Here is a 20122-nt window from a genome sequence, read left to right as displayed (position 1 = left end):
ATCTATCTATCTATCTATCTATCTATCTATCTATCTATCTATCTATCTATCTACCTATCTCACATTTTCTTTATCCCTTCATCCATTGATGGACACTTAGGTTCCCATATCTTAGCTATTGTAAATAGAGCTGCAGTGAATATGGACTGCAGATATATCTTCAAGATAGTGATTTCTTTTCTTTCTGATATATAGCTAGAAGTAAGACTGCTGAATTATATGGTAGTTCTATTTTTAGTTTTATCAGGAAATTTTACACTGTATTTTCATAGTGGCTGTACCTATTTACATTCTCAACAATAAAGCACCAAGGTTCCCATTTCCCTACATCCTTGCCACTTTTTTTTTTTTTTGATAAGTCATTCTGACAGATGTGAGGTGATACCTTACTATGGTTTTGATTTACATTTCCCTGATGATGAGTGATGTTGAGTACCTTTTTGTGAACCTGTTGATCATCTGTATGTCTCCTTTAGAAAATGTCTATTCAAGTCCTCTGCCCATTTTTTAATCAAATTGTTTGATTTTTTGCTATTGAGTTGCATGAATTACTTATATATTTTGAATAGTAACCCTGTATCAAATGTATAGTTTACAAATATTTTCTTCCATTTCATAAGTTGCCTTTCATTTTATTGTTTCTTTTGCTGTGCAAGTTTTTTTTAGTTTGATGTAGTCCCCCTTGTATAATTTTGGTTTTGTTGCTTGTGATTTTAGTCTCATATCCAAAAATTGTTGCCAAGACTGATGTTAAGACACGTGTCCCTTTGTTTTCTTCTAGGAGTTTTATGGTTTTAGGTCATGCATTTAAGTACTTAACCCATTTCAAGTTAATTTTTTGAGCAGTGTAAGACAGGGGTTCAATTTTATTTTTTTGCATGTGGCTGTCCAGTGTTCCCAAGACCATTTATTGAAGACAATCTTTTCCCCATTGTGTATTCATGGTTCCCTTGTCCAATATTATTTCACCATATATGTGTAAGTTTACTTCTGCACTCTTAATTGTGTCCCAATGGTCTATGTGTCTGTTTTCATGTCAGTATAATACTGTTTTGATTACTATAACTTTATAAAATAGTTTGAAACCAAGAAGTATGAAACCTCCAGCTTTGTTCTTTCTCAAGATTGCTTGGAGTATTCGGGGTCTTATATGATTCCATACAAATTTTAGTTTCTTTTCTATTTCTCTGAAAAATACCATTGGGGTTTTGGTGAGAATTGCATTAAATCTGTAGATTGATTTGGATATATGGATAATTCTAAAAATCCATCTTTTCATTTATTTGTGTCTCTTTAAATCCTTTTATCAATACCTTATAGCATTCAGTATATAGATCTTTCACATTCTTAGTTGAATTTATTCCTACTATTTTGAAGGTGACACAAAGAAATGGAAAAACATTTCATGCTCATGGATTGGAAGAACAAATATTGTTAAAATGTCTATACTACCCAAAGAAATCTATACATTTAATGCAATCCCTATCAAAATTACTGTTTTTGATGCTACTATAAATAGGATAATTTTTAAAATTTCTTTTTCAGATAGTTCATTGTATGTTTATAGAAATAGAACTGATTTATGTATGTTGTTTATGTGTTATGAAACTTAACTGAATTTGTTTATTAGGTCTAACAATGGTTTGGTGGAGTTTTTAGGATGTTTTTTATACAAGATCACATCATCAGCAGAGACAGTTTTACTACTTCCATTCTGATTTGGATGCCTTTTATTTCTTTTTCTTGCTTAATTGCTCAGCTAGGACTTCCAATACTATGGTGAGTAGGAGTGGTGAGAGTGAGCTTCTTTGCCTTGTTTTTTTGGGTTTTTTGGGGGGTTTTTGTTTGTTTTTTTTTTTTAGTTTCATAGATAGAGGTCAGTGATTCATCAGTCTTTTATAATACCCAGTGCTCATTACATCACAAGCCCTCCTTAATTTCCATCACCCAGTTACTCTATCCACCTCCCTCCCCTCCAGCAACCCTCAGTTTGTTTCCTATGATTGAGAGTCTCTTACAGTTTGTCTCTCTCTCTGATTTTGTCTTGTTTTATCTTTTCCTCCCTTCCCCTATGATCCTGTTTTGTTTCTTAAATTCCACACATCAGTGAGATCATATGATAATTGTCTTTCTCTGATTGACTTATTTTGCTTAGCATAATACCCTCTAGTTACATCCACATCATTTCAAATGGCAAGATTTCATTTTTTTGATGGCTGAAAGTATGTTGGATAGACCCTTTAAGTTTGATATAGTGTCCCTCTTCATTCCTTACTACAGCCTTTGGTTTAATATCTAATTTGTCTGATATGAGGATTGCTATCTCAGGTTTCTTTTGATGTCCATTAGCATGATAAATTGTTCACCACACCCTCACTTTTAATCTGGAGGTGACTTTGGGTCTAAAATGAGTCTATTGCAGACAGCATATCAATGGGTCTTGCTTTTTTATCCAATCTGACACCCTGTGTCTTTTGATTGGGGCATTTAGCCCATTTACATTCAGAGTAACTATTGAAAGATATGAATTTAGTGTCATTGTATTTCCTGTAAAGTCACTCTTTCTGTATATTTTCTCTGTTCCTTTCTGGTCTATGTTACTTTTGGACTCTCTCTTCTCTTAAGGGAACCCTTTTAATAATTCTTGCAGGGTGGTTTAATGATCACAAATTCTTTTAGTTTCTGTTTGTCCTGGAAGCTTTTTATCTCTCCTTCTATTTTAAATAAGAGCCTAGAAGGATAATGTATTCTTGACTGCATATTTTTCTCATTTAGCACCCTGAATATATCATACCAGCCCTTTCTGCCTGCCAGGTCTCTGTGGATAGGTCTGCTGCCAGTCTAATATTTCTACCCTCGTAGGTTACAGACCTCTTGTCCCAAGCTGCTTTCAGGATTTTCTCTTGGTCTCTGAGATTTGCAAGTTTCACTATGACATGTCAGAGTGTTGACCTATTTTTATTGATTTTGAAGGGGGTACTCTGTGCTTCTTGGACTTGAATGCCTGTTTCCTTCCCCACATTGGGGAAGTTCTCTGCTATAATTTGCTCCAATATGCTTTCTGCCCCCCCTCCTCTTTTGCCTCTTCTTTTGGGATACCAATTATTCTAATATTATTTCGCTTTATGACATCACCTATCTCTCGAATTCTCCCTTCATGATCCAATAGTTATTTATGTCTCTTTTTCTCAGCTTCTTTATTCTCCATCATTTGGTCTTCTATATCACTAATTCTCTCTACTGCTTCATTTATCCTAGCAGTTAGAGCTTCAATTTTTTATTGCATCTCATTAATAGCCTTTTTTATTTCAAATTGATTAGATTTTAGTTCTTTTATTTCTCCAGAAAGGGATTCTCTAGTGTCTTCTGTGCTTTTTTCAAGCCCAGCTGGTATCTTTATAATTGTTATTCTGAACTCTAGTTCTGACATCTTACTTATACCCATACTGATTAAGTCCCTGGCAGTCAGTCCTGCCTCTTGTTCTCTTTTCTGAGGTGAGCTTTTCCGTCTTGTCATTCTTGCAGAAAGTATTCGCTTTTCTATTTATAGAGTTGCAGCTATTCTTTTCTGAATTCTCCAGTTGAGTGTTCAGAATGATTTGACAGCTATCTAGTTGAATTCCTGGGACCAGACGAAAATAAGGTCTCCTACTCCTCCACCATCTTGGACTATCTCCTGTCTTTGCCTTGTTCTTGATGTTAGAGGAAAAACTTTCAATATTTCAACATTAAGTATAATATTAACTGAGAGCTTTTCATATATGGCCCTTATTATTTTGAGATATATTTCTTCTATACCCAATTTGTTAACAGTTTTATCATGAAAATATATTGAATTTGTCAACTGCTTTTTCTGCACTCATTAAAATGAGCTTATGATTCTTTGTTTTGCATTCAACTGATGTGGTGTATTACATTTTTGATTTGTGTATATTGAACCATGCTTTTATCTCAGGGATAAATCCAATTTAATTATGGCATATGATCCTTTTAAAACACTGTTGAATTTGGATTGCTTGTATTTTGTTGAGAATTTTTGCATTTATATTCATCAAGGATATTGGCATATATTTATGTTGTTGTTGCTTGTTTGTTTGTTTGTTTGTAGTGTCCTCTGGCTTTGATATCATGGTAAAACTGGCCTCATGAAATGAGTTTAGGAATGTTTCTTCCTCTTCAATTTTTGGAAGAGTTTGAGAAGAATTGGCATTAATTCTTCTTTAAATATTTGGTAGAATTCAAACATGAATCTATCTGGCTCTGAGTGTTTCTTCTTGGGAGCTTTTTGATTACTGATTCAATGTCCTTACTCTTAGTGGGCTGTTCAGATTTTCTATTTCTTCATGATTCAGTCTTGGTAGGTTACATGTTTTTAAGAATTTATTTATTTTTTTCTAGGTTGTACAATTTGTTAGGACATATTTGTTCATAGTAGTCTCTTATGATCCTTTGTATTTCTATAGTATCATTGATAATTTCTCCTTTTTTATTTATAATTTTATTTATTTGAGTCTAGTTACTTTTTTCTTGATAAATCTAGCTAAATGTTTGTCAATTGTGTTTATCTTGTCAACAGACTAACTCAGTTTCATGGATCTTTTCTGTTATTTTTCTGTTATCTATTACATTTATTTCTGCTCTGTTTTTTGTTATTTCCCTCCTTTGGCTAACTTAGGATTTGGTTTGTTCTTTTCTATTTTCTTGAGCTGTAAATTAGCTTATTTGAGATCTTTATTTTTTGTAATGTAGGCATTATTTAGATAAACGTTCCTCTTGGAATTGCTTTTTACATCTCATAAATGTTGGTATGTTTTGTTTCCATTTTTCTTTATTTCAAGATTTTTTTTTTTATTTCCCTGTTGAGTTCCTGTTTAACTCACTAGTTGTTCAGGGGTGTGTTGCTTAATTTACACATATTGGTGAATTTTCTAGTTTCCTCCTATTATTGATTTCTAATTTCATATCACTGTGGTCAGAAAAGATACTTGGTACAATTCAAATCTTTTTAATTTTGCTGAAACTTGTTTTTTGACCTAATGTGTTACTTATACTAGAGAATCGTCCATATGCATTTGAGAGGAATGTGTATTCTGGAGCAATTGAATGGAATATTCTATAAATTTCTGTTAGGTCCTTTTGATCTAATGTGTAGTACAAGTCCAAGATATCCTTGTTGATTTTCTGATTGGATTACCTGTCCATTGTTGAAAGTTGGTTATTGAAGCCCTATACTACCAAAACCTCCAATACTATTATTTATTGTTTTTTTTTTTAATTTTCCTTTCAGATCTGCTAGTTTTTACTTAATATATTTAGGTGCTACAATGTTGGGTATGGATATATTTACGATTGTTATATCCTCTTGATAAAATGACCCCTTTGTCATTATATAATAACCTTCTTTGTCTCTTGTTATAGTTTCTTACTTAAACTCTATTTTGTCTAAGAGTAGCTACCCCTGCTTTCTTTTTTTCCCCCACTTGTATGGAATATCTTTTCCTATCCCTTTATTTTGAGCCTATGTGTGTCTTGAAGTTAAAGTGTATCTCTTATATAAGACAGCATATATGTGGGTCCATTCAGCCACTCTGTGCTGCTTTCTTTTTTTAAGATTTCATTTATTTATTTATTTATTTATTTATTTATTTATTTATTTATTTATTTATTTATTTTGGAGTGGGGAGGGAGAAGGACAGAGATAATCTCAAGCAGACTCTGACTTAGCCCAGCGCCCAATGCAGGACTTGATCCCTTGACCTTGAGATCATGACATAAGCCAAATTCAAGAGTCAGATACTTAACTGACTCAGCCACCCAGGAGCTACACAGTCTGTGCTTTTTGACTGAATAATTTAATCCATTTATATTTATTATTTATTTTAAGATTTTATTTATTTATTTGAGATAGATCAAGTGAGAGAGAGAGCAAGAGAGCACAAGCAGGGAAACCAGCAGAGGATGAGGGAGAAGCAGGCTCCCCGCTGAGCAGGGAGCCCAACATGGGGCTCCATCCCAGGACCCTGGGATCAAGACCTGAGCTGAAGGCAGATGCTTAACTGACTGAGCCACACAGCTGCCCCAATCCATTTATAGTTAAAGTAATTATTGATAGGTAAGGACTTACCAATTGCCATCTTGCTAATTGTTTTATGGCTGTTATGTAGTTTCTTTTTTTTTTTCTTTTCTTCCTCTTTTGCTGATGATTTTCCATTATTATATGATATATTGATTTCCTTCTCTTTAACTTGGGTTCTCAGTGGCACCTCCCAGCCCAGCTGCTAAATATTAGTGCAGGTGGCAGTGGTCACCCGTCAGTGGTATGCACACATTTAATTACAGGGGCTAGCTACAGTTGCCTATGTAATGTCAGGGGGTGGTTGCATGCACACATGTAGTGATGAGGACTAGGGCAAGCAGCAAATATTGGGGCCAATTGTGGGCATACTGGCAGCCACGGGGTTTCTGGCATGTACTATCATGTCCGTTGGTTCTCACCACAAGTGCACAGCAGTGGAGACTGATTTGGAGATAGTCTAAGTATGTGTAGGAGGGTGCACTGTAGGAGGGTGGCAGCTGCAGGTAAGCCCAATAGTATAAGCAACTGACAGGAGATAGGGCCAGATCCAGGTCCACAAACAGCAGGGAAGTCCTGGCAGTTAGTGTGCACTCCTGTGGTTGCACATCTCCCCACAGTTTGGTGCATGGCAGTGGAGGCCAGTGACAGGAGAAGGGCCAAGGGTGTGGTGTGCAGGTGGACAGCTGAGGGGACTAATTGCAGGTAAGCCTAGTGGTACAAGCCAGTGACAGGAGATTGGGCTAATCTGGCCCCATAAGCTACTTTTGTGGCTTTGGCTATTGGTGTACACTTCTGTGACTGCAGGATTCTGCTGTGGGTATACAGGAGGGAATGGAGGCAAGTTTCAAGCATCAGACCAATGATGTGCAAGTGCACATCTGGAGGGCTTAGCCCCAAGTGACAGCTGTGGTGGTCTAAACTGGCATCTTGCACGTGTACAGCCTCAGATGCATGGACTGGCTGCTGGTGCTAATCCCAAGGGGGGGGGTGGAAGAGTAGAGAGAAACTCAGGTGGTTTGTGTCAGGGAAGCTAATACCTGTTGGGGGAAAGCTGACAAAATCCGCAGGGGGTACATGGCAGCTGTGCTGGCTGTTGGTTTCTTCATTGGTAAAACGTGCTGGGGTCATCTGCAGAGCAGGTCATTGAGAACCACTCTCACTCCCTCTGCATGGCTAATTGATACCAGTAACCCCTGCTTTTCTCTCTTGTTCCTAGCTACCTCTATATATCTCAGCTTTGACAGTCTCTGGTTGGGGTGAAACTAAGCCAAGTCCTTCATGCAATGCACTGAAAGGCTGGGGAAGCTGGTTGTTCACCTTGTTCTTCCTTTCTCAGTGAGAGAACCTCTTCCCAGAACTCCTTGGAGTTCCCTCTTGGTGCTGATCAGTGCCAGCTTGGGGGATTGGATGATACAGCAAAATTAAGCTATTCTTTCTTCCCTATATGTGTGGTTATTCTCAAAGTTTTTTTTTTTTTTTCCCACTGTATTGCTGAAGTTTCTTAAGTGGACTGCAGGGTTCTCCTAGAGCTGTTTTCCTTCATGGAATTGTTGGACTTGAGGGATAGAGGCTGGGATCTCCTACTCCAGCATCTTGGTGACATCACTCCAGAATAAAAAAGTTTTTATAAGGAAAATAAAAGCTTAAAACTATCAGTGTAAGAATATATAAAATTCTTCTATTACCTTTTGATGAAATTTTTATACTAGTTGAAGATTAAGTTCTAAGAAATAGCCAAAAGGAACTTCTAAGCGCACCAATGGTATTTTTTTTAATTATGTTAAACATATACAAACCTACTTAGATGACTTTATAGTGGGTCTCTGCATTTACAGGTTTTTTTTTAATAGAAAACATCTAAATAATTATATTAAAGAGAACTAGAGAGCTATCCATTGACAATGTAAATTGAAAAATATGGCAATATTTTAAAGAAATAATGCCTAAATATTTTGCCTATTTTTTGTTTTGGTTGTTTTATATTTGTTCAATTTTGTTGATAAAATTAAGAATTTTGGAGGAGGAATAAGGATTCCAATCCATAAAATAAATTAGAATTTTAATTTTGATAAATATAAATGGGCATTTAAATAATTAAGATTCAACTGGTTGTTTGTAAACCACATAGACAACTTGTCAGCATGTCATTTGTAAGTTCCAACCAGATACTAAGGACTTAAAATTTCTATAAATGAATTTGCAATCTGTTAAATGGAAAATACTTAAAATACTAAACTATTAAAGGCCTCTGAAAATAATCATGCCAGTAGCATTGGGAAGAACATGGGCTTTAGAATAAATAGAATAGGGTTCAAATATGAGCTCTGTCTTATACTTCTTTGATCGCAAAGACGTTACTTAATCTAATCATCACTCAGTTTTTCTCATTCAAATTTTGAAGAGATTAAATAAATTAATCCATATAAAGTCCCCAGCACATTTTCTGAGATAAGTATTCATTTCCTCCTTCTCTCCTTTTCTTATGTTTTACTAAGTGATTTCTTAAATGTATTCTGAATCAGGAGAACTTGAATAAAGTCCAAAGATAGGCATTAGAGTAATGAATGGATTCTTTAAATGAGCCTATTGTATGTATGTGCATTTGTGTATGCATTTTACGTTTATAAAATATTTTGTATAAAAATATTTTTATTTTGGGGCTCCTGGGTGGCTCAGTTGTTAAGCGTCTGCCTTCAGCTCAGGTCCTGGTCCCAGGGTCCTGGGATTGAGCCCCGCATCGGGCTCTCTGCTCAGCGGGAAGACTGCTTCTCCCTCTCCCACTCCCCCTGCTTGTATTCTCTCTCTCACGGTGTCTCTCTCTGTCAAATAAATAAAATCTTAAAAATATATATATATATATTTTTTATTTTTTCATCAGATGAAAACCACCACTGTTATATACTAACTCATCATATTTACTATGAATAATTGGCACCCATGATGAAGTTTATTGCAGTAATGATAGGAATTCTCATCCCTTGAAGTAAAAGCAACTATGTATGGTATTTCTTACTTATCACATTACCAAGATGGCAGAGTAGGAAATCCTTGCCTCTGTCTGCTCAAAAAAGATCAACAATTCCATGAACAAGAATAGCTCTGGGTGGGCGCCTGGGTAGCTCAGTCGTTAAGCGTCTGCCTTCAGCTCAGGTCATGATCCCAGGGTCCTGGAATCAAGTCCCACATCGGGTTCCCTGCTCCGTGGGAAGCCTGCTTCTCCCTCTCCCACTCCCCCTGCTTGTGTTCCCTCTCTCGCTGTCTCTTTCTCTATGTTGAAAAATAAATAAAATCTTAAAAAAAAAAATAGCTCTGGGAGTGCTCTGGAGTCCTCTTAAGAATTCCTTACTTATTCTCCCTCCTGGTATTAAATTTGAGGGGAAAAATAGCATGGTTTTTAATACCACTTATTAGTACTGCAAAATTGCACATACAAGAAAAATAATAATTACAAGATTTTATCTGCTGTCCATCCTCACCCTCTTGTGACTTTGCATCTGGCATATGCTTCCTTCTGGCTTTAATGCACTGCCCAACAACCATATTTCCTGCTTGTTAAAATGTTTTGCACTCTTTACTGTAAAGCCCATATTTGTTCTCCCATAAAAAGAGCTGGTTTCTGGGGCGCCTGGGTGGCTCAGTTGGTTAAGCGACTGCCTTCGGCTCAGGTCATGATCCTGGAGTCCCGGGATCGAGTGCCGCATCGGGCTCCCTGCTCGGCAGGGAGTCTGCTTCTCCCTCTGACCCTCCTCCCTCTCATGCTCTCTGTCTCTCATTCTCTCTGTCTCAAATAAATAAATAAAATCTTTAAAAAAATGAAGAGCTGGTTTCTTCCTAAAAGAGCTATTTTCTTCACGTTTATTCCTATAGGGTGTTTTGCATATGTACTATCATTGTGTTGCAACTTGCATCGCATTAACTGCAAAAATGTTTCCCTAGATAATCTCCTTGAAGATGGACAATTTCTGCAGTGCTAAATGGGGACGAGTATATAAGAGGTACTAGATATAGTTTTGTTGAATGAATGAATACATGAGTGAAAATTGGATGTAGAATTGAAGACCGTTTCACACTTATTGAAAATCTTCAACCTGTCTATCTGTAAGGGATTACATAGAATAAATTTTTGACTAATCTGCAAGCATTTTATTAAAATTCTGATTCTATTATTGATTCACTTCCCAACTTATAAACCTATGTCACTTTGATAAAATTTAGTTTTGAAAAACACCTCTGACCATTAAGAGAGTGCAAAGCTGAATAAAAGCATCACTGTGATCTTCCCAGTATACTGTTACTTTTAAAGTAAGTTAAACAGACTATACTTTAGAGAAAGCTTTCTTTTTTTTATGTCTGTCTTATCTCCTATGCTTTATTTTCTGTTTCACACAGTAGCAATGGCAACTATTTAAATATTCTATAATAATGTTCTTGAGTTGCTGAGTTCATTTCTTCTTGTGATCTATGAGCAGCATAGGTTATGTGAACACAGAACTATCTAGAAATCACTCCTGACCAAAGAGAGCTGCTACACATCACAGCACTTGTTTTGATATATTCAAATACTTAAGTGACTTGATAGGCTGGATAAATGGGAGCACGGAGAAAAAAGACAAGAGAATAAGAAAAAAACAAGAACACTTGAGGAATAATCACTTAATATTTGAAGGTATGATTCTTAAGCATACGTGAGAAAAAATATTCCTGGGAAGAGTGAATAATCTCTGGATTTTTTTCCAGTTTTTCCAAATCCCATATGAATTATTTTTGTTTTACTGTCCCTTTCTTAGTTTATTTACTTGTATTTCTGCATTTACTTTGTATGAGAAGTGAAATACAGCTATAAATTCCATTATATGATATGCCAGATCATTTGTATATCCATTAGGTAATTCCTACTGTATTTCTTTCCCCTTCAGTTCTTGGGGACTCCAGTTTACATTTTATTCAATCTTGTGCTTCTAGCCCTTAAACCCCAGGTACATAGCATTATGCTTAACACATAGAAAATACTCAGCATCAAAATAACCAAATAATTAACATGCAAACACATACACATGTGTATACATGTGTGTGTGCTTGTACACACACAGTACCTATAAATAAACTGATTTTACATAATAGCTTTTAGTAACTAAAACAAATTTTACACAATGACTTAGAACCCAGATGCTCACAAATACACATGACTGTGTGTGTATGTGTATATATGCACACACACAAACACACAGCATTTATAAATAAACTTATTTTACATGATGTTGTTGGGGTTTATGACTACCACTACTGCAGAACATGGCACCTGGGCACACTGACTATTTTAAGTTGACGTTGCTTGAGAAATGGCAGGACTAGGAAGGACTTTCTGATCTTTCCCTGAAGCACGTCGTAAGACCCCAATGTGAGAAGGACCCTCTGTATACCCAGAGGAAAGGAACATCCTTATTTTCAGAGATTGAAGGACATCAAGAATCTGAATAAGCAGGCCTTGCCAAGTTAACCTCAGTTACTACTCCTAGCTCATATCCCTTATGGTCCTATCACATTTTTCCATGACTCTCCACTCTCTATCAAACCTAATATAAAAACACTCACATTTAACCATTTTTGGGGGGGTCTTCATTTCTTTATGGAGGCTCCGTGTCATGAAAAACTTATAATTAAATACATTTATATGCTTTTCTCCTGTTAATCTGTCTTTGTTACAGAGACCCGGCTGAGAACTGAAGATGGGTAGAGGAAATATATTCTTCTCCCTTACAATACCTTTTAGTAGCTAAATCAAACTTAATATAATGGCTTTTAGAAACTGGGAGTTCATTATCATCCTTCTTAACTTCTATTCAGTCTATCTCCCTAACTAACTTCTCTAGAGGAAGGGGCTTGATCTCTTTACTCTGTATAAAAACAGCTTTAGTCATGCATGAAACATAGTCCTCAAAACCAGCCTTTGTAAATGATCACACATTGTCTTATCTTGCAAAACAAAACCAGGCGTACTTAAATATTATGTAAATTATGTAATTGCTAATGAAGCTCACTGAATGGTATCTTCCATTTCCTTCTTATTTGGTTAATTCTCTAATTTAGAACCTAAACTCTCCTTTAAACTGACCAAATTCTTGCTAATGGAAAAATTCCCATAACAAGAAGTTTAAAAAAATATTTTAATATTCTTTTTTTATATAATATTTTAATATTCTTAAAGTATCAAATATTACACAGAGAAATGAGTCCCAGTATATGGAAAAACATAATTATTATTTTTCCCTGATTTTGAAAAAGTACCATGTAAAATTCCCTGACTGTTCAACCAGCCAGCCTCAGTTTCTCTATTCCCGAAAAGAGGGTTGATTGGCCTCTCTGAAGTGTTCTGAGACTTAATTAGTTTATACTTGAAAAGTACTTTCAATGTGAAAGATCCCATTTAAATGCAAAGTACTATTAATCAGTGAATGCCAGATTCAGCAATTTTTTTTTTACTTTATAAACTCTTAGCAACTCTTTGAACAAAATACTAAATTACACGTCCTGCTTTTTATTTTTCTTGAGAAATCTCTTTTGTGCCCATTTGTAGGCTGCTTTTAAAATGTTTGCAACAAACCACTCTTTTCTCTTTTTTTTCTTTTTCTTTTTTTTTTTTTACAAATACTGCAACCTAAAAGTTCATGAAAACGTTTTCCCTAAGTATATTTTCTTGTTTCTCCTATTTCCCAATCCATGTTATTCACAGCATCATTGTAATACAACTGATGGCATTAATAAAGTGGTGAATTAAATTATGACCCTTTTAATTGTCACTTCATTACTAATAGATTTGCAGAAAGAATGCATCATTTGTAAACATTTTATGAAATATGAACTGTTATAACTCAGTGTAAATTCTCAAGATTTATATAGCTCCTGCTTTCAACTCAGGGGAAAATGTGAAGATCATGCTTTTGGCTCCACCATGGAGCTGGGACAAGTAACTGCAAGATTTAGAATTGATGTCTTAAATATGAATCCAATCAAAAAGAATGGCTTAATTTATAATTTTTTTCTCCCCATTACATATGTAGTACAATATTTATAACAATATAATAGGCAGGGATAACAAGCATGTATCCCTTCAAAAGTCAAGCCATTTGGAAATTAATTAGTTTTTAGTTTTTTTATTTCAAAAGCACACATAAAACAGGAGGGATGGCTTGAAAGAATAATTCAGAGCTATTTCTGTGTTTTAAAATTGGATTTTCTAAAAAGCTGTTTGGAAAGCACATTTCTATGAACTCATTTCTGTTTACAAAATACATCATTTAATTTTCAAAGAATTATTCTGTACTTAGTTTTTACTCTACCAAATAACATTTCTTACATATGCCTCACAAGGGACAGTGAAGTTTCATACCATTGAATCTAAACAGTGTTACTAAACTATGTAAAGCGCCCTTATTTTTAATGCAACTTACATAAAAAGAAATAATTTTCTGACTATAACTGCAAAATCAACAAAATGAATAACTCTATGACTTAGCAAAATGAAAATTTACTATTAACTTCTAAACTAGATTGAGTTTTCTTACATTTATCCATCATTTATTATATTATTATAAGCACTTAAAGAAAGATTGAAGATGAAAAGACATGAATTCCTGATTTTATAAATTTGAATCCTTAAAAAAGAAGCTCTTAACTGATCTTAATTCTCAATATGAATGACTTTTTTTTAGGTGGCTAAAGTTTCTATTTGCTGATACAAAAGTAACTTTAAAACTAGTCAACCTACTTTATAGGAGTAAACTGCAGTGTGCTCTGAGCCTCCCCCCATTTTATTGAGGAGTGACTGACAAAGAATGTATATATTTAAGGTACACAACATGAAATTTTGATATATACATACACTGTGAGAAAATCACCACAATCAAGCTAATTAAACATCCATCACCTCACATAGATTTTTTATGAAAACACTTGAGATTTGCTCTCTTAGTGAATTTCAAGTATGTTATTATTAATTATAATCACCATGCTGTACAGTAGGTCTCCAGAACATTTTCTTCTCATAACTAAAGCTTGTACCCTCAACTCCAACTTACTAATTCATAGCTGCTTCTTATGATGGTTGAAAAGTACTATTTTGGTTAGCATCATATATGCTCAACGGTTACCTTCACATGTATTTAGGCCAGTCATCAAGGTATTTTATATTATTCAGTTATATGGTCCAAAAATTTTTTAAATAAGTTCTTACTTGATTTTATTTTTTATTCCTTATTTTGAATTCTGACATCACATAGAGATAGTCCCTTAGTTCTCTCCATCTCTGGGGAATTTAAGAAACAGATGCCTACATCTTACAAGACTCAAAAAGAAAAATGATAATTAAGATATAATGACATCCCTTAGGCATTTAATAATAATAATAATAATGGTAATAAATAATGATAAAAACAAGTTAAATCTTGACTAATATCATAGAGGCCAAAATTGGGACTTAGTTAACCATGGAGACTCTTCATTTTTTTGAGTTCAAAAATCTGAATGACTTTCCCTTCACAAACTGCTTCTGCTATAAATCCCTCCATAATTAAGAATACAAAATATACTCAATTATACAGTTCTTGCCTATTCTTTCAACCTATCACATTTTCAACTAATCACCCACTCCCACCCATTGTAAGTTCCAGATATTTCTCATATCTGCTACCTCAGTTCCTCTTGCATCCTAACTTAGTTCATACTTTATTACATTTTTTCTTTGGCTCTTCCCTCCATGGTTTATAGCTTATCCTCCACTGCTCACCCATAAGTGCACATGGCTACCCCAGTGGGTCATCTCTAAATCAATCAGATCATATAATCCCTCCACTTGAAACTGTTCCATGTCTTTTTAACTGTCCCCAACACTTAGAAATTTTTACCTTTTTCTTAAGTGCTATGACATGGCCAAATATATGCATTAACATCATACAGCTCCATCCTGAAAGTCGGTTGCCTCATCCCAGAAGATAAATGCTCCATATTTTGTGCATGCTGCTACTGATTATTTGTCTAGATTATTTTATTTTTGTGTGTACATTCTATTGAGACTTCCTATAAAGAAAAGAATAGTGGCTTATTTATCTAGCTCTCTAGTTGGTGGTGGAGTTCTGGCTCTTGTGCTTACTAGCTCTGTGACTTGGAGCAAAATATATAACATCTGCCTCATCAGCAAACAGGAATTTGACTAAAATTAAATGGGTGAATGTATGTAAAATCTTAGTATAGTGCCTGGCACAGGGACATGCATTGTTAAAATGACTGTACATTGATATTATTGATGTTATTATGATTCGTATTCTTCTGCATCTATCAGTATGTGACTTATAAGAGACACTCAATAAATATTATTGAATTTAAATGAGAGAAACAAGGAGGCTTAATTATTCATCAAAGTCAGCAATGATCACCAACATTATCATCATCATTATCACCTTCAAACATTCAACATGTACAAAATATGTTAGCTAAGTAAATAACAAGATGCATTGTTTACATCTATAGTACTTTTAATCAATATGAATATTGTTTCCATATAGCTCCAGTTAATAAGTAATTCAGCACTGCAAATTTGCATAATAGCAATGTGTTATGAGACAAGGGCAGAATTGTAAATATTTTTATGACATGTTACCATTTATGACATGTTACCACAAACATGTGTCTTAATGTTTCATAGGCAGTGCTAATTTAAAAAATGTAAGCATACCCAGTATGCCAGCAACTTCAGAAATAACACATGACATAGAGGGTTTTGACAATATTAAGAACTCAGTTACTAACTTAACCCGGTGGCAAGACAGCCAAAATTACAGATTTTGTAAATCTGAAATAATTCATATTACAAAAAAAGTCATAAAAATTCTATGTATAATGTAAACCACAACTTCCAGACTGCCCTTTCCATTCTGAAGCAGCACAGAATTCCAACTGGGAATCAGAAACCATGATGTCCATGACTTTACCACTTAGCATATTCAATTCAACTGGGCTCAACTGATTTTATAGAATTTTAATTCAACATTTATCTTTATGGATTGTTTCTGGAACTACAAAAAATGGATAAATATGACTTAGTGTTTGCTTTTTTTTTCTCTCTTTTTCTTAATATACACCTAACATCTTATTTAGAATGTGCTGGACAAATGATAGCTCAAGTGTGTTAACAGTTGAATATAAAACTTACATATAATTCTGTTAATAAAATTATTAGTTGAGAGTATAGATTTAATATTATTGAAAGAAATTTTTAAAAAAGTTTTTCTTTTCAACTTTAGGTTGTATGTATTTATTTAGCTAGAGAAAAGAGAGGTATCCTCAAACTCGCTTGTTTACTTTTCCTTTTTTTTTTTTTTATACACGCTTCGTGAAATTCTGGCTCTGGGACTACATCACTCCCTCTGAAAACTACTTGTCCATCAAGCCATGCTCTAAAAATAAAATGCAAAACAGCTCTCTACTTAGACAGTAGGAATTTAATTTCCAATTCCAAGTAGTGATTTTAGTCAGGAATGATTTTTTTGTGTGTGTTTGTCTAATCTGTTTTCTGCCTACACTGCTAACAGTCCCTTTTTCCTAAAGATGAAAGTGACTGAACTGCAGTGTGTAACTTGTATACTGTGGGACCAAAGCTGAGGCTAAGCTGGAAGGATGAGGCAAGGACATGTTTACTCAACTCCTCTCCTTCCATAATACCCAGTTGTTACCAAATCTTGACTCCTCCTTTATGTGTCCGTTCTCTGTTCCCTCTTTTCCATTCCCATTGCTAGCATCTTACCCCAGGACTTCATCATCTTAAAACTGAATTAATCAATAGCTTCCTGATTGGTATCCTTATTTTTAGTTTTCACGAGGCAATCCATACTCCATATGCCCACAAAAGAATTCTCCAAAATACATCATTTTATGTGTCAATCCCTTCCTAGGGGCTTTAGATGGCTCACTATTGCCTACTTGCAGGATAGCAGATAGCTTCCATAAGAACTGCCAACTCCAGTCCACAGTCAGGCTTAACCTGGAGTGCCCTATGGAAACTAATTGTGAGACTCGTTTTCAAAATTACCTGGCAAGAGTGCAGTGACTGATTAGTGATGTCTGCAACAGGGGTAGAAATGGGGACTTGCAGCACATACAGAGTAGATTTAGAAATAGTTTCAACAGAGTAGAATCTACCCTCTCACTATTCTCAGATGGAACATATATGGATGTATCTATTTAGACAAGATAGTTTATGATTTGAAAAAATGATATGCATTACTCAGGCAAATGGATAGAATGCTCACTATTTTCCCAGCTAAGTCACTTAGTAACTTCCTATGTTATGTAGTTGCTTAACCTTCCTGTGACTGTCCTAATCGTCAAAATGAGGCTAATAAGGTCATTGTAAAAACTAAGTGTGTAACTATGTGTAAATCACTTGAGGAACCTGACACATAGCAAGCTTTAAAAAAAAGTATTCTGTTATTATCATCATTACCATGTTTTTATGATACCTCTGAAGCCTCTGCTATCTACCACTTTGAGAAGAAAATAAAGAAAAATGTGTTTTACACAATATTTCTCGCCACTATGTAAATAAGAGCAGGCATTTACATACACGGATACATAGATACAGATACAGATATATATATATATATATATATATATATATATATATATATAAATGTAAAAAAGGTATCTGTATAGAGAAATTGCTTTTGCCACCAGAGATAACAATTGTCAATTATTCTATATCTTGCCACAGTTATTATTTAACTGAAAATAATGAAGTGATTAAAAGTAAGGTATTCATTTGTGAGAGAAGGAAAAAAAAATAACTCATCTAATGGAAGAGTGATATTCCTAGATAATTAGGTACTATTTTACCTCAAGACATTTGCACTTGCTGTTCCCTTTGCTTGATATGCTTTTCCCTACATGTTTTCCTGGTTATCTCTTCTCCTTTGAGTCTACCTAGTTGTCATCTTCTCAATGAGGCCTTGACCATCCATTCTATTTCTGAATGTAGTGTTCCTAGTGCTCATCCTCCAATTCCTTGCACATGTTTTTTTTTTTTTCCTTTACTGTGCTAGTAACTTTCTATTATACTATGTAGTTTACTATTCATCATTTAAATTATTTTCTCTCTCCCCACGCTAGACTGCAAGATCCATGAAAACAGAGAACTTTGTTTTGTTTACTGCTGTATTCACATTGCCTAACAAATGCGCTTACACATAGTAAAAGCTTAAGAATTGTATGAAAAATGAATAAAATAATATTTTAGTTGAGATAGACATCTTTAGTTATTTAAATAAAAAGATCATTTATTAATCTCCCACAGTATATGTAGGGATCTTGATTGATCTCTAGAGACCTTTAGGAGTAGAGTATGACATATAAATAGACCTTTATACTTACACAGAGTGTTTTGAAATTAATGTATAGTTATATGAGGAAAACTGAGGCTGAAGATGTAGTTGATAAATAAAAATAATTATAATAATAAATTATTGCCATATAAAGGTACATCTTTTTGTTAGCAAATGTTTGGAATTTTTGTTTTTGAGGAAATAGTAAAATCTAGAATCTGTTCCAGATAATATTCACACAAGGACTCATCGGTCTCTAGTCTGATTTGATACCCTCTGACACAGTGAGGAAGGTAGGTGAAGGTGAACATAATCTCATCTATCCTGCACTTTGCATGTGGGCAAGGCAAAGGGAAAAGGTAAAAAGCTCTTGTCCCTTTTACATCTATAAAATTCCCTTTTCTGGAGACAACTTTGGATGTGTTATTGTTATTCATGGAAACTGTCAGTTTTCTTAAGTCTACCCTGTAACGTGATAGGTGAGTGACAGAGAGTGGGCCATTATCTTGACAAGGTAGAGCTTAGCTAGCAAAAAGTCAAATTAAAAGGAAAAATAAGAGAATAAGAATATCATTATTTTTTAGTTGATGTTACTTACATGTACTGTGAATCTGAACTGCACAATTTTATTTTAATCATTAAAACTGTCCTTGCCGGGCGCCTGGGTGGCTCAGATGGTTAAGCGTCTGCTTTCGGCTCAGGTCATGATCCTGGAGTCCCGAGATCGAGTCCCGCATTGGGCTCACTGCTCGGCGGGGGGTCTGCTTCTCCTCCCTCCGACCCTCCTCCCTCTCCTGCTCTCTGTCTCTCGTTCTCTCTCTCTCAAATAAATAAATAAAATCTTTAAAAAAAAAAAAACTGTCCTTGCCAGATTATCCAAATGAATATTGGGGAAAAGGCCAATCATTCCACTGCTGATTTAATGGTGATATATGAGGTTTTAATACTATAGACTTAATATTAAGGGGATTTTATTTCAATGTTTTGGCATTAAAAGCAGTCATTATAGCTGTTGAATATATTGTTTTTATTCCTCCCCCAAGTAATCTTTTCTATAAAGTATGTTATCAACCTTAATTAAACAGGGACCATAAAAAGTCCTTAAGTCATTTTTAGAAAATGTCTTCAAAGTGGTTTTATAATATCATTTAATATATGCTTGTAATCTGAAGAAAATACCATAGCTTCTGTAGAATATAACAAAGGAGTACAGAGCAAATGATTCTACACATTCCAAGTTGAAAATATATCATAGTTAAAAGCAGATCTAGACAATGCATCTTGCAAACAGGAGTTCTAACAGGGACTGTTATAGGAAACTACATTAGTAAGTTATAGGGGAAGGAGGATTGGGCAGAAGGCAAAGTTGGAATCTGATGAAGTTGCAACAGAGATTTCAACTCTTCCTGTGAGCAGCTGTGGAACTGGTAGTATTCTTCTGAGTTGTCCTTACTGAGGCAAAGGAGCCAAGCCTTTGTATTCTTTGAACATTCAACCACTGGTTGTAGGTTACCACCCAGGAGGGTGGCATTTTGGTTGATGGTGCATAACCTTACAGAAGACAGCCTCCTTTGGCCAAGGGCAATTCCCAGAGAGGGACTTAGCTGTATGCCAACAGCAGCAACACTCCTGACAGCAGGGGAAATGAGAGTCTCAGTCCAAAGTGGGATCTGGGAGG

This window comes from Neomonachus schauinslandi, chromosome 2 (assembly GCF_002201575.2).
Source record: "Neomonachus schauinslandi chromosome 2, ASM220157v2, whole genome shotgun sequence".
In the NCBI taxonomy this organism is placed as follows: Eukaryota; Metazoa; Chordata; class Mammalia; order Carnivora; family Phocidae; genus Neomonachus; species Neomonachus schauinslandi.
The sequence above is the reverse complement of the archived record's forward strand: the minus strand, read 5'-3'. Positions refer to the sequence as shown.